General features: G+C 44.9%; 1 pseudogene; it reads right to left on the bottom strand.

Annotated features, from left to right (window-relative positions):
• Positions 1 to 15,500, bottom strand: part of LOC143962546 (alanine--tRNA ligase, mitochondrial-like) — a 64,923-nt pseudogene extending 49,423 nt beyond the window's left edge.
• Between the last annotated feature and the right edge of the window lie 840 nt (positions 15,501 to 16,340).

Genomic DNA, 16,340 nt, shown 5'->3' with positions numbered 1-16,340 from the left:
CTTGAAGCCCTACAGCCGGAAAACCACAACATGATGACAAATCCACAAAATGAGGCCAGAAGGGGGCCCTGATCACAGAAATAGAGGACTGGCTGCTCCCTCTGGGACACTTTGGTGAGGGTCGTGTACTTATCGCTCTACAGCAATGTCTGGGGAGAGACTGAATCTTTGTGATTGGGTCTCCTTCCTGAATCTGGGGTGGTCAGTGCTCTACAGTAATGTCTAGTGGGAGACTGAAGCTCGGTGGGTCTCCTTCCTCAATCTGGTGTGGTCAGTGCTCTACAGCAATGTCTGGTTAGAGACAAGCTCTGTGGGTGGGTCTTCCTCAATTTTGGGTGGTCAGTGCTCTACAGTAATGTCTGGTGAGAGACTGAAGCTCTGTGGGTGGGTCTCCTTCCTGAATCTGGGGTGGTAAGTGCTCTACAGCAATGTCTGGTGAGAGACGAAATCTCTGTGGGTGGGTCTCCTTCCTGAATCTGGGGTGGTCAGTGCTCTACAGCAATGTCTAGTTAAAGACAAGCTCTGTGGGTGGGTCTCCTTCCTGAATCTGGGTTGGTCAGTGCTCTACAGCAATGTCTGGTGAGAGAGGGAATCTCAGTGGGTGGGTCTCCTTCCTGAATCTGGGGTGGTCAGTGCTCTATAGCAATGTCTGGTGAGAGACGGAATCTCAGTGGGTGGGTCTCCTTCCTGAATCTGGGGTGGTCAGTGCTCTACAGCAATGTCTATTTAGAGACAAGCTCAGTGGGTGGGTCTCCTTCCTTAATCTGGTGTGGTCAGTGCTCTACAGCAATGTCTATTTAGAGACAAGCTCTGTGGGTGGGTCTCCTTAATCAATTTGGGGTGGTCAGTGCTCTACAGCAATGTCTGGTGAGAGACGAAATCTCAGTGGGTGGGTCTCCTTCCTGAATCTGGGGTGGTCAGTGCTCTACAGCAATGTCTAGTTAGAGACAAGCTCTGTGGGTGGGTCTTCTTCCTCAATTTGGGGTGGTTGGTGCTATACAGCAATATCTAGTTAGAGACAAGCTCTGTGGGTGGGTCTCCTTCCTGAATCTGGGTTGGTCAGTGCTCTACAGCAATGTCTGGTGAGAGACGGAATCTCAGTGTGTGGGTCTTCTTACTGAATCTGGGGTGGTCAGTGCTCTAGAGCAATGTCTATTTAGAGACAAGCTCTGTGGGTGGGTCTCCTTCCTCAATTTGGGATGGTCAGTGCTCTACAGCAATGTCTGGTGAGAGACGGAATCTCTGTGGGTGGGTTTCCTTCCTGAATCTGGGGTGGTCAGTGCTCTACAGCAATGTCTGGTGAGAGACGGAATCTCAGTGGGTGGGTCTCCTTCCTGAATCTGGGGTGGTCACTGCTCTAGAGCAATGTCTAGTTAGAGACAAGCTCTGTGGTTGGGTCTTCTTCCTGAATCTGGTGTGGTCGGTGCTCTACAGCAATGTCTAGTTAGAGACAAGCTCTGTGGGTGGGTCTCCTTCCTCAATTTGGGATGGTCAGTGCTCTACAGCAATGTCTGGTGAGAGACGCAATCTCTGTGGGTGGGTCTCCTTCCTGAATCTGGGGTGGTCAGTGCTCTACAGCAATGTCTGGTGAGAGACGGAATCTCAGTGGGTGGGTCTTCTTCCTGAATCTGGTGTGGTCGGTGCTCTACAGCAATGTCTAGTTAGAGACAAGCTCTGTGGGTGGGTCTCCTTCCTCAATTTGGGATGGTCAGTGCTCTACAGCAATGTCTGGTGAGAGACGGAATCTCTGTGGGTGGGTCTCCTTCCTGAATCTGGAGTGGTCAGTGCTCTACAGCAATGTCTAGTTAGAGATGGAATCTCTGTGGGTGGGTCTCCTTCCTGAATCTGGTGTGGTCGGTGCTCTACAGCAATGTCTAGTTAGAGACAAGCTCCGTGGGTGGGTCTCCTTCCTGAATCTGGGTTGGTCAGTGCTCTACAGTAATGTCTGGTAAAAGACGGAATCTCAGTGTGTGGGTGTGGGTCTTCTTCCTGAATCTGGGGTGGTCAGTGCTCTACAGCAATGTCTAGTTAGAGACAAGCTCTGTGGGTGGGTCTCCTTCCTGAATCTGGGTTGGTCAGTGCTCTACAGTAATGTCTGGTGAGAGACGGAATCTCAGTGGGTGGGTCTCCTTCCTGAATCTGGGGTGGTCAGTGCTCTAGAGCAATGTCTATTTAGAGACAAGCTCTGTGGGTGGGTCTCCTTCCTCAATTTGGGATGGTCAGTGCTCTACAGCAATGTCTGGTGAGAGACGGAATCTCAGTGGGTGGGTCTCCTTCCTGAATCTGGGGTGGTCAGTGCTCTACAGCAATGTCTGGTGAGAGACGGAATCTCTGTAGGTGGGTCTCCTTCCTGAATCTGGGGTGGTCAGTGCTCTACAGTAATGTCTGGTGAGAGACGGAATCTCAGTGGGTGGGTCTCCTTCCTGAATCTGGGGTGGTCAGTGCTCTACAGCAATGTCTAGTTAGAGACAAGCTCTGTGGGTGGGTCTCCTTCCTCAATTTGGGATGGTCAGTGCTCTACAGCAATGTCTGGTGAGAGACGGAATCTCAGTGGGTGGGTCTCCTTCCTGAATCTGGGGTGGTCAGTGCTCTAGAGCAATATCTAGTTAGAGACAAGCTCTGTGGTTGGGTCTTCTTCCTGAATCTGGTGTGGTCGGTGCTCTACAGCAATGTCTAGTTAGAGACAAGCTCCGTGGGTGGGTCTCCTTCCTGAATCTGGGTTGGTCAGTGCTCTACAGTAATGTCTGGTAAAAGACGGAATCTCAGTGTGTGGGTCTTCTTCCTGAATCTGGGGTGGTCAGTGCTCTACAGCAATGTCTGGTGAGAGACGGAATCTCAGTGGGTGGGTCTCCTTCCTGAATCTGGGGTGGTCGGTGCTCTACAGCAATGTCTAGTTAGAGACAAGCTCTGTGGTTGGGTCTCCTTCCTGAATCTGGGTTGGTCAGTGCTCTACAGTAATGTCTGGTAAAAGACGGAATCTCAGTGTGTGGGTCTTCTTCCTGAATCTGGGGTGGTCAGTGCTCTACAGCAATGTCTAGTTAGAGACAAGCTCCGTGGGTGGGTCTCCTTCCTGAATCTGGGGTGGTCAGTGCTCTACAGCAATGTCTGGTGAGAGACGGAATCTCTGTGGGTGGGTATCCTTCCTGAATCTGGGGTGGTCAGTGCTCTACAGCAATGTCTAGTTAGAGACAAGCTCTGTGGGTGGGTCTCCTTCCTCAATCTGGGGTGGTCAGTGCTCTACAGCAATGTCTAGTTAGAGATGGAAGCTCTGTGGGTGGGTCTCCTTCCTCAATCTGGGGTGGTCAGTGCTCTACAGCAATGTCTGGTGAGAGACGGAATGTCAGTGGGTGGGTCTCCTTCCTGAATCTGGGGTGGTCAGTGCTCTACAGCAATGTCTGGTGAGAGACGGAATCTCTGTGGGTGGGTCTCCTTTCTGAATCTGGGGTGGTCAGTGCTCTACAGCAATGTCTAGTTAGAGACAAGCTCTGTGGGTGGATCTCCTGCCTCAGTCTGGGGTGGTCAGTGCTCTACAGCAATGTCTAGTTAGAGACAAGCTCTGTAGGTGGATCTCCTTCCTCAATCTGGGGTAGTTGGGTGCTGCTGAAAAGCTGTGAACCCTCCATAGCTAATACATGGAGGACAACACTCCAAAGTGCCCACAACTTATCTTCATACCTTGAAGTAATCACCAAATGACCAGTTCCCCAGCATCTCGAAGAAGGTGTGATGGTAGACGTCTCGGCCCACATCCTCCAGGTCGTTGTGCTTCCCCCCGGCTCGCACACACTTCTGGCTGTTCACCACCCTGCGGTATTGCGCCATCTCACTACGAGGGTCCACTGTGCCCAGGAAGACCGGCTTAAACTGAAAGAGTATACCACATTACCATGGATGTAACCGACCCCCCTGAGTCATATAAACAGACAAGAATATTCAGCATGTATAAAATGCATTCCACCACCTGGACATGTTCTGGAATGTTGAAGACCTTTTGAAGCTTCTCCAAGCTTTTTTTCCCATTACCCCATCTATACCCTGGTCATGGCCCCTTCATTATTTATTCCAAGGATGATCCCATTATGATGGAATCACCATGGAAGGTGTAGATGTTGATGGTCCAAAAACAGGACGAAGGTGTGAGAATTGTGGAGCCACCTTGTTCTAGTTACAGTACATCATCCCATCTTTGGAGTCAGTATGTCTGCATAGGTGTTAATCCTCCATATCACGTGACTGAATGTGTAAACCGTTAATGTGGCATTATATATGGTGACAGATGGTGTAGAATGCCCCTTCCCCAATTCAATGATGGTGGTTCCAATTTGATGTAGATGGCCTTTTTGATGCCTCGTGTAAACCAGTTGTCCTCTCTGACCGAACTGAGAAACTCAGTGGCCTCAAAAGTACAGTATATCCTTTTTCTTTAACGTGTAGGAAGACCGCCGAGTCCTGACCTCTAGAATTCACCCTCCTATGTTGGGGCATTGTCCTCTGTCCAGAAATGTTCGCTTTATAACATCCACAAGGTCAAGAAAAACATGGAAACATGGGCCCATCGAAAAAAGAGGGGAGAAGCAGAAGACACAAAGTAATATAGTCATCTTATATGTAGCTGGAGTGTCGGGAGAACTCAGAAGGGTCTTTAGTAAACATCTGAGCCCCGTGTTCTTCAAGCCCAGAAATACACTGAGACAGAAGCTTGGAGATCCAGAAGACCCAACACAAAAGGTGGAAGACATGCAATGCCTTTGACCCTCACCTCTATTCATGGATGCAGGGCCGGTGCTACCACTAGGCAAACTAGGCAGCTGCTTAGGGCACGCACTGCTGCCTAGGGGGGACGCCCGGCCACTGGTCTTTCTACTCTCTTCTCTCTGCAGCAAGCGACTAAGTTTCAGCATCAGCAGGCAGCCGCTGCTTCCTTCGCATAGTGTCAGAGGCACAGCAGTGGTGGAGGGCCGCGTCACAACTCCCGAATGAATGAAAGCAAGCAAACATTCATTGAGAGGCGCTGGTATTCTGCATTTGATTGGAGCTGTTATTCTGCATTTGATGGGAGCTGGTATGCTGCATTTGATGGGCGCTGGTGAGGCTGCATTTGATGGGCGCTGGTGAGGCTGCATTTGATGGGCGCTGGTATGCTGCATTTGATGGGCGCTGGTGAGGCTGCATTTGATGGGCGCTGGTGAGGCTGCATTTGATGGGCGCTGGTATGCTGCATTTGATGGGCGCTGGTATGCTGCATTTGATGGGCGCTGGTGAGGCTGCATTTGATGGGCGCTGGTGAGGCTGCATTTGATGGGCGCTGGTGAGGCTGCATTTGATGGGAACTGGTATGCTGCATTTGATGGGAGCTGGTATGCTGCATTTGATGGGCGCTGGTGAGGCTGCATTTGATGGGCGCTGGTATGCTGTATTTGATGGAAACTGGTATGCTGCATTTGATGGGAGCTGGTAGGCTGCATTTGATGGGCGCTGGTAGGCTGCATTTGATGGGCGCTGGTAGGCTGCATTTGATGGGCACTGGTGAGGCTGCATTTGATGGGTGCTTCATCAAAAAGGTGGGGTATACATGGGCAGGGCATAGGGGGTGGAGTTAGGGGTGGAGCCAAGAGGGGCAGCAAAATTAGGTTTTGCCTAGGGTGTCAAAAATCCTTGCACCAGCCCTGCATGGATGGTTGCTCCAGTGTGATGTAGATGGCCTCTTCCATACCAGTGGTCCTCTCTGACCAAAATACGACCTCACAGTCCTCAGAAGTACTTTATGTCCTTTTTCCTTGCAATGTATGAAGACTGCTGACCTATAGAATTCAGTCTCCTATGTCAGGCTATTGGTGTGTTGGGAGGTTGAATACCCAATGTGGAGATCTTTGTGCACTGCACCTACCTTGTTACGTCCCTGGTGTTGGGTCTTTAGGATGTTGAAGCTTCAGTATCGCTGGGCTTGATAGACACCGGGATGAGATGTTTGTTGAAAATCCTTCTGAGTTTTTCCAACACTCCAGCTATTCAGGGTGACTCCGTTACTCCTTGTGTTCTGCTTCTTTTCTTTGTTCAATGGTCCAGAGGAGTATTTCCTGATCTTGTAGATGTTGAAGACACATTTTGGATAGAGAGGACAACTGGTTTCCATTAGAGGTGAAAGTGGCCATCTCTGTCACATTGGAACCACCATCCATGAATAGAGGTGGGGGGGGCCAAAGACATCCCTCTTCTGGGTGGCTTCTGGCTCAGTGTTTTGTTGGGTTTGAAGGACACAGGGATGAGATGTTGGTTAAATATTCTCCGACATTCCGGCTACATTCGGGATGACTCCGTTACTCCAATGGTCCGGTATTTCCTGACCTTGTAGATATTATTATGAAGTCACATTTTGGATAGAGAGGACAACTGGTTTCCATTAAAGGTGAAAGTGGCCATCTCTGTCACATTGGAACAACCATCCATGAATAGAGGTGGGGGGCCAAAGACATCCCGTGTCTTCCACACTTGTGTCAGGTCTTCTGGATGGCTTCTGGCTCAGTGTTTTGTTGGGTTTGAAGGACACAGGGATGAGATGTTGGTTTAGTATTCTCCTGAGTTTCTCAGACACTCTGGCTACATTCGGGATGACTCCGTTACTCCAATGGTCCGGTATTTCCTGACCTTGTAGATATTATGTGGTCACATTTTGGACACAGAGGACAACTGGTTTCCAGAAGATGTGAAAGTGGCCATCTCTGTCACACTGGAACCACCATCCTGGAACCAAGAGTGAGGGGCCTTCAACACCATCCGTCCATCAACATTTACTGCCATCTACACATCTCAATCCCCTAAGATCTGACAACAAGTCACACCTTCAGCCGTGTGACTAGAAGGATCAACCAAGGATAGGATGCTGTATGAAGGTCAGGGGGGGATGCCATGACTATCGCACCACCTCCCATCCTGTTCTTGGACAATCAGTATCTGCCTGTATTCCATGGTGATTGGGTGAAGGTCTTGGTGCTGTGTGGATAAATACACTGCTTCTGTAGGTGACCCCAGACTAATAACAATATTATTGAAAAATACTATTATTATTTTTTTTTATTTTATTACTAATAATAATCATCATAAAGTAATAACAACAATACATTGCAGTAGTAATTAATAAAAAATATATAAATAATAATAAAAAAATCAAAATTATATAATAATAAATATATAATATATATATATATATATATATATATATATTTTTTTTTTTTTTTTTTAATTTATTTTTATTTTTTATTTATATTTTTTTTTTAATTACTACTGCAATGTATTGTTATTATTACTTTATGATGATTATTATTAGTAATAAAATAAAAAAAACGACATTTTCCACTAATACAAAAAATAAACAACAACAGTATTATCAATAATAAATCTTAATAAAAAAAAAATCTTAATAAAAAAATAATAATATTACATTGGAATAATAATGGTAATAATGCAAATATTTGAAAAAAATAAATAATGCATAATTATAGCAACAACAATATTAATATTATAAATAATATATATTATAATATTGCCAATATTATTAAAATAATTACTACTACTAACAGGGCAGCTCTTCTGTGGCAGATCTCGTACCTAGTAGGCACTAGCCCATTATGTGTCACTTACCAGCAAACGAAGCCCGCGATGTCCCCAATGGTGGCCGTGTCCATCTTCACCCCTCTTCCTTCTGGGGCCCGTGGACCGTGGGAGCAGATGGCCACAGCATGGGGCCCTGTAGATACGGCACCTCAGTGCACACGCGCTGATGATGTCGGCACGCGCGTATATGGTAAATATCCCCCTAAATGTGTCCAAGTTTTGGAGATGTTTCCAGTACCTACAGGTAAGTCTCATTATAGGCCTTATTATAGACTTACCTGTAGGGAAAAACTGGTGTGTAAGGGTTTTTTTTTTTTTACAACCACTTTAAGGCTTCGTTCACACTGGGGCGGTGAGAGCGGTGGCGGTAAAGCGCCGCTAGTTTTAGCGTTGCTTTTTGGCCGCTAGCGTGGCGCCAGTTACAGAGCGGGAGTCCGTGGTCCTGGAGGGAAGAGGGGTGAAGATGGACACTTCCACCAGTGCGGACATCGCAGGCTTCGTTTGCAGGGAAGTGCCACATAATGGGTGAGTATGCGATGGGATGCAGAGTATGCAAGGCGATGCAGAGTATGTGATGCAGAGTATGCGAGGCGATGCAGAGAATGTGATGCAGAGTATGCAAGGCGATGCAGAGAATGTGATGCAGAGTATGCAATGCGATGCAGAGTATGCAAGGCGATGCAGAGTATGCGATGCAGAGTATGCGATGCGATGCAGAGTATGCGATGCAGAGTATGCGATGCGATGCAGAGTATGCAAGGTGATGCAGAGCAGCCCATTATGCTTTCACTATGCAGGGGAATAAAGAGGAAGTAAAACCCATCAGGCGTTGGCTCTATGATTGCGTTTAGTTGCACACTTCAGGGCTTCTCCAAAAAGGTGTCAGAAGATTTCCTTTACCTCTAGATTTGGACTTGTTATGAGCTGGGAGGCTTTGTCCATCTCCCACCTCGGTGTGTGCTATATAAAGAAAACGAATGCCGCGTACACACGATTGGACTTTGACGCACTAGGTCTGGCGGACCGGAATCCATCGGACAATTCGATCGTGTGTGGCGCTCCAGCGGACTTTTCTGTCCCCAAAAAAGTCAGACAGACCCAGAAATTAAACACGTTTCAAATCTTTGCGATGGACTTGAAAAAAAAAATAAAAAAAAAAAATAAAAAAATGTGCTCGTCTGTATGCTAGTCCGACGGACGAAAACCGAGGCTAGGGCAGCTATTGGCTACTGGCTATGAACTTCCTTATTCTAGTCCGGTCGTATGTCATCACATTCGAATCCATCTTTTTTTTTCAGACACCCTAGAGAATAAAATGGCGGTTGTTGCATTACTTTATGTCACACCGTATTTGCACGGCGATCTTACAAACACAATTTTTTGGGAAAAAAATACACTTTTTTTGAGTTAAAAATAAAAGATAATGTTGTTACACCGAGTAAATTAATACCCAACGCGTCACGCTTGAAAATTGCGCCCCGCTGGTAGAACGGTGACAAACGTTTTCACTTAAAAAGCTTCTACAGGATTAGCAGCGATTAGGCAAGGAGGGGTATGACCAGTCTCTACCAGAAACTATACACCGACAAGCCTCCTATATAGGAACCAAAGAGGGGGTCGGGTCGGGACTTGAATGGAGGCCTGTGGGTGTAATGATGATATAGATATGGTATGAAGATAACCTGAATGTCACTGACCCCTAGGGGTAATTCATGGTAGTGATCTTGGTAAAACATAAAACAATATAAATGAACAACGGGTTCCAACGGGAACCCCGATCAACAATCCGCTGCTTCTGGCGGCTAGGGACAGACTGGGATGGAGCTGTAAGCGGCTTCATTCCAGCCTCCGAATCAAAAACACGTAAGTGACGTCATGACGTCACTTCCTCTTTATTCGGCTGTCAATGGCACCGGTTTTTAAAAATGGTGATTTAAATACTTTGAAGTGCAAAGGAGGGATTGGAGGTCTTCCGATTTCTCCTTAAAGAGGACCTGTCACCACCTATTACTGTCACAAGGGATGTTTATATTCCTTGTGACAGCAATAAAAGTGATACATTTTTTTTTATTTATATATTTATTTTAAAACAATTAATTAATTTTAAAATAAATAAGAATTTATTTTTTTGAACCGCCCCTGTCACCGCGAGCTCACGCAGCAAAGAAAACGCATACGGAAGTCGCGCCCGCATATGTAAACGGTGTTCAAATCACACATGTGAGGTATCGCCGCGATCGTCAGAGCGAGAGCAATAATTCTAGCACTAGACCTCCTCTGTAACTCTAACCTGGTAACCGGAAAATAAATTAAAGCATCGTCTATGGAGATTTTTTTTTTTTAGGTACCGTAGTTTGTCGCCATTCCACGAGTGTGTGCAATTATAATGTTTTTTTTTTTAATTCATGAAAATGTCCCTTTTCCCCAAAAAGTTGTATTTAAAACGCCGCTGCACAAATACTGTGTGACATAAAATATTGCAACAATCGCTGTTTTATTCTCTAGATTCTCTGCTAAAAATAAAAAAATATATATAAAATGTTTGGGGGGGGGTTTAAGTAATTTTCTAGCAAAAAATACGGATTTTAACTTGTAAACATCAAAGGTCAGAAATAGGCTTAAGTCATGAAAGGGATAAACAATTCTCACTGCACCATGTAAAGATAAAAAGGTGCTTCCAATAGTGAAATATAGTAAAACTATTTATTAAAACAACCCATGAAATCTTCAATTATTGCACTTCCATCCTTTTCATCAAAACAAAGGCACTTCAACATAAAATTTCCACAGTGGGGAGCTCACGGTGGTAACGCAATGTAGTGCGCTCTTGGCGGACCCGAAACCCAACTTGTAAGGCTCGACCTCCACTCCGCTCGCCCTCCACTCCGCTCCCTTGCCCTCCGCTCGCCCACCCTCCAATGCTATGGAGATGGGCGGGGCCGTCTTTCCCTCACCCAACATCCAGGCACTGAGGGGGAGAGGACCCAATTGTCTCCACCGCTACCGACGGCTCCAGTAAGCGGCAGAGATCACCGCAATCTGGCGGGGGGGGGTCAATGCAATCCTTATATGGAGGTCCCGCCTAGGAGCCCGTCCATTGAATGGTCCATGCAACCCTTACATGGAGGTCACTCCTAGGAGCCCGTCCATGGAAGGGTCCATGAAACCCTTACATGGAGGTCCCGCCTAGGAGCCCGTCCATTGAATGGTCCATGCAACCCTTACATGGAGGTCCCGCCTAGGAGCCCGTCCATTGAATGGTCCATGCAACCCTTACATGGAGGTCACTCCTAGGAGCCCGTCCATGGAAGGGTCCATGAAACCCTTACATGGAGGTCACGCCTAGGAGCCCATCCATTGAAAGGTCCATGCAACCCTTACATGGAGGTCACGCCTAGGAGCCCATCCATTGAATGGTCCATGCAACCCTTGCATGGAGGTTACATCTAGGAGCCCATCCATTGAATGTTGCCGGATCCACATCTAATGTTTCTAGTTCAGCCTCGGGGTGGGTTATTGCCCAAATCCGAGTACAGAAGGTCCTGACTAGACCACGGTAGACCCCACTAGGCTGTCCCCTCCTCTTAGTGAAAACAAGGAGAGTTGATGGTAGACATGGAGTAAGTAGACTCCGGGAGCCCTGCACATGCACAAGCATGACCTAAGTGTAGCAAGGAGTTTACGGGTTGCAGCTTCTTCTGATCTCGGAGATTGCCAGCCCCAGCTCTGCAGATTGCCGGTGTTAGGGCCTCTGCCTGTAAAATGACCACATGAATGATGGACGGGAACACAAAGCACATTCACCCTTGTAAACACCCACAGAGGACATCCTCCTCGGGGTAACCACCTTCTGCCACAATGATGGGGGGTCTCATGGTGCAACCAGAGTACATGGTGTAGCCTAACAGACCAATTGAAATCTTGTGAAATACTCCTGGGAAGATGAAGGTCCGACCTACTGCACATCCCCCACCTGTCTGCGCACCCTCCCTGGTGTCTGTTGATGATGGCACCGGGAAATACTTACACAACCACCCTACCCGCTCTCCGTAATGCAACGTCCCACCCGCCGCCTGAGTGCTTTCACCATATACCACTTCCTCCCCGTCTGATATCAGATCTTCCCCACCACATGCAACCACAAACTAGGCAGTATTCAGCTTTGGTTGCCGACCACCAAGAACTCTTTATTGAAAGACCGATACACAGGCAACAGTCGGGACAATTCCCCCCACCCCCAGTGGGGTAGAATGTCCAATCAGCAGGGAGAGCTGTTGAAGGAATTTGCTCCCCACCAATCTCACAGCTAACCTACATACACATGGTGGGGTATGACCGGGTACTTTGGGGTATGGGGGGGTAATGTGGGGTACAGTGGTGTAGGGTGGGGTACAGTGGTGTAAGTCGGGGTACTTTGGAGTATGGCGGGGTATGATGGGGTAATGTGAGGTATGGTGGGGTACGACCGGGTATGGTGGGGTACAGCAGGACAATGTGAGGTACAGTGGGGTATGTTGGGCTAACATGGGGTATTTGGTGAGAGGGGTCACCGGCGGGGTGGAGGGGAGATTTCGGTATCAGAGATCACACAGAATATATTATATATTTGCTGCACATCCCGATGTTTATTCCGGACTCTCCTGATCACCGATTTATTGTCTGTGTGATTGTATTATAGATCACCGATGTTTACATATCATTTATATATAATAAATACTAATAAAGAAGAAATAAAAACAACAATTTATAATAATAAATAAGAATAAAATGAGGTAGTAATAAAAAATATATATTTTTTTAATGAAATGAATAATTAAAAAAATAAATAATATTAGCAATAATAAATATATAAAAACAAACAAACAACAATATGTTATAGATCGTAGAGATGTCACCTCACCCCTTTAATCCGGGGCACATAATAATAAAGGGATGAGGTGGAAACTATAATTGATAATAATGATGATGATGATGAGAGAGCGGTCACCCCGTCTACACTTCCTGGTTTGGGGTCACCCCGTCTACACTTCCTGGTTCGGGGTCATAATAAATAGATTACACAACCCCCTCATTGGCCCCTCTCAGCTGTCAATCTTACACAGACACCGCCCAGCAGCTTCCTTCACCATGACAACCCTCCCGGCCCCGCCCCCTGTCATGTGACATCACCTGGTTCATGCCGGCGTTGACGAATAGGAGTGTGGGGTCCCCCCGAGGGCGGACGGCGGAGGACGGGACGGGACGTGCCGGTGTCCGTGTCTTTCCTCCAGGTACCGGAGGAAGGTGCTGCGGACGGCGGCAGAGCTCGGCGGGGAGGACAGGCGCCGGCGGGCGGAGAACCAGGCGGAGGAGACTCCGAGCAACCGGCAGGGGGCCGCCATCTTGGGACTGGCGAGGTGGAGGGCGCATGCGCGGAACGCCGGGCGCTGATTGGAAGAGTTTGTACCGAACAACTTTATTGTCCATGTCCGGACACAATTCTACAGAGCGGCCTGACAGGCCACCTTCTATATGTAATGTGTGAAGGGGAGACACGAAGTGACAAGACCAGCAACCAACCAATCACATTACAGTTTTCATATCCAAAATAAATACTCACCACATGTCCCCTCCACAATATATGGAGGACCCCCCCAGGGGTGGTGATCACATCCTCCACCATAGGGTTTTATTCATATTTTCTCTATATTGATTATTTTTTGTACATTTATACATTAAAAAAAAAATTGGTTTATTTTATATTTTTGTGTATCATCTATATTTATTTTTTGTATTTTATTTGTATTTTTTATATCTAATGTATATTTATTTATTTTTTGTTTTTTTTTGTATTTTTTTATATCCAATGTTTATTTATTTATTTATTGTGATTTGTTTGTTTTTTTGTTTTTTATATCTAATGTTTATTTATTTGTATTTTTTTTTATATCTAATGTATAATTGAAGTGGATCCTTCCGTCTCTCAATCGATAAATGATTATTCCTCACCCCGCTCTCATCACTAAATACAGAGGAAACTACGGGAGATTTGTTTATTTATTTATTTTACACTTTTTTTATTTTATTATTATTATTTGTATTATTTTTTTTTTACATTTCTTTATTAACTGTGATGTCATACATCCTAGGAGTCTTCGCGGTGGGAGGGAGTGGTTTTCTCAGTTAAGCCACACCCTCCTGCTGTTGATGCCTGAACTAAGGGCAGATGAATTCCGGTGTTCTAAAAAAATAAAAATAAAAAAAGAATCTAGACTTATGAAAATCCCTCGACCCTGCGTCACATCCGGGTTTGGCGACGTCGTTAACAGCCCTTTCACGCGGCTTTACCTGTGCATGCGCCAGACGTTATTTTCAGGTCCAGTAAAAATTATAGACTCAGGCGGAGGCGGAGACGTGATTAATTAGGAGGTGCTCAATACTTTCTGTCATGCCGTATTTGCACAGCGCTTATACAAGCGCACTTTTTTTTTTAAATAGAATTTTATTAAAGTAAAAAATAATAAAAATAAACAAATAATAATAAAAAATAAGACAATAAACCTATTTTTTTTATTATTGTGAAAGATGACGTTCTGCCGAGTAAATTGATACCCAACATGTCACGCTTAAAAAACAAAAAAATATTGCGCTCCGCTTGTGGAACGGCGACAAACTTTTACCCTTAAAAATCTCCATAGGCGACGTTTAAAAAAAAAAAAATCCTACTGGTTACCAGTGTAGAGTCACAGAGGAGGGCTAGGGATAGAATTATCGCTCTCGCTCTAAGGATCGCGGCGATACCTCACATCTGTGTGTGGTTTGAACGCCGTTTCCATATGTTTGCCGCCGCTTACAAATATGTGTTCGCTTCTGCACGTGCGCTCGGCAAGACGCTTTTTTCTTTTTTTTTTACACTGTTGTTTTTAACCACTTGCCTACCGGGCACTTTAAACCCCCCTCCTGCCCAGACCAATTTTCAGCTTTCGGTGCTCTCACATTTTGAATGACAATTACTCAGTCATGCAACACTGTACCCAAATGACATTTTTTCCCCTTTTTTTTCCCACAAATAGATCTTTCTTTTGGTGGTATTTGATCACCTCTGGGGTTTTTTTTTTTTTTTTTTTTGAGCTATAAATGAAAAAAGACCGAAAAATGTTAAAAAAAACACGCATTTTTCTTTGTTTCTGTGATAAAATTTTGCTAATTATTTTTTTTTTCTTCATAAATTTTGGCCACAATTTATACTGCTACATGTCTTTGGTAAAAATAACCCAAATTAGTGGATATTATTTGGTCTTTGTGAAAGTTAGAGAGTCTACAAGCTGTGGTGCGAATCGCACAAAATTGATCACATCTGATGTACTGGTGGACTATCTCGCTTCTTGTGACCCAAAGAAGTCAGGAAAGTACAAATACCCCCCAAATGACCCCTTTTTACAAAGTAGACATTCCAAGGTGTTTAGTAGGAGGCATAGTGAGCTTTTTGATGTTGTCATTTTTTTTCCCACAATTCTTTGCAAAATTAAGAATTTTTTTTTGCTTTTTTTTCACAAAATTGTCATTGTAATAGGTTATTTCTCTCACGTGGCATGTGTATACCACAAATAATGCCCCAAAATAAATTCTGCTCCTCCTCCTGAGTATTAGGATACCACATGTGTGGGACTTTTCCACAGCCTGGCCACATAGAGAGGCCTATATAAAGAAGGAATTTGGGCCCCTGATGAGTGTACTAACGTGAAACGCGTTGGGGAAAAAAACGTAGGATGCCGACATACATTATTCCCAGCAACAAATTAACGTTATACATCTCCTGAGCTACCGTATTTTTTTTTATATAATTTTTTTTTACTTATTTGGGCCCCGATGAGTGTACTAACGTGAAACGCGTTGGGAAAACTTAGCATGCCGACATGCATTATTCTCAGCAACCAATTAACTTTATATATCTCCTGAGCTACCGTATTTTTATTTATTTTTATCTTTTTTTTTACTTATTTACCTACATGACACCATGTGTTATGGACTGTGCTGCCCCTGGAATACTGTATACAGGTATATGGTCCCATAAGACCCCCAAATCTCTCCTCCAGACAGAAAAGACCGGGACCAAAAAAAAGTCTCGGCCTTTCCAGCCACCTTCCCCCGGGACCCTCTTAACCTGCTTTCAGCCCCCGGACCATTTGGCTGGCCAAATGACCGGAGCACTTTTTTGTGATCCGGCGCTGCGTCGCTTTAAGTGACAATTGCGCGGTCGTGCGACGCGGGCCCTCAAACAAAACTCACCTCCTTTTTTTTTTTTTCCCGCAAATAGAGATTTTCTTTTGGTGGTGTTTTGAAAAAAAAGAAAAAAAAACGCAATTTTTTTTTACCTTTTGTAAAAAAAAATCCCCCAAAAAATGTATAAAAAAATAAAAATGTCCTCACTTTAAGCCGATACATATTCTTCTACATATTTTTGGTAAAAATTTTTTTTTTAAAAAACGCAATATTTTTTTACCTTTTGTTATGATAAATATCTCTCAAAAAATGTATAAAAAAATATTTTTTCCTCAATTTAGGCATCGGCCTAAAGTGAGGAAAAATTTTATTTTTTTATACGTATTTTATACGTTTTTATACGTATTCTTCTACATATTTTTGGTAAAAAAAAAATGCAATATTTTTTTTCCTTTTGTTATAATAAATATCCTCCAAAAAATGTATATATAAAAAAAATTTCCTCACTTTAGGCCGATACGTATTCT

This window comes from Lithobates pipiens, unplaced genomic scaffold (assembly GCF_037356315.1).
Source record: "Lithobates pipiens isolate NorthernLeopardFrog02 unplaced genomic scaffold, aLitPip1_a1.2 Scaffold_8, whole genome shotgun sequence".
Classification (NCBI taxonomy): Eukaryota; Metazoa; Chordata; class Amphibia; order Anura; family Ranidae; genus Lithobates; species Lithobates pipiens.
Note: the sequence above shows the minus strand (reverse complement) of the source record. Positions and strands in the feature narration are given on the sequence as shown.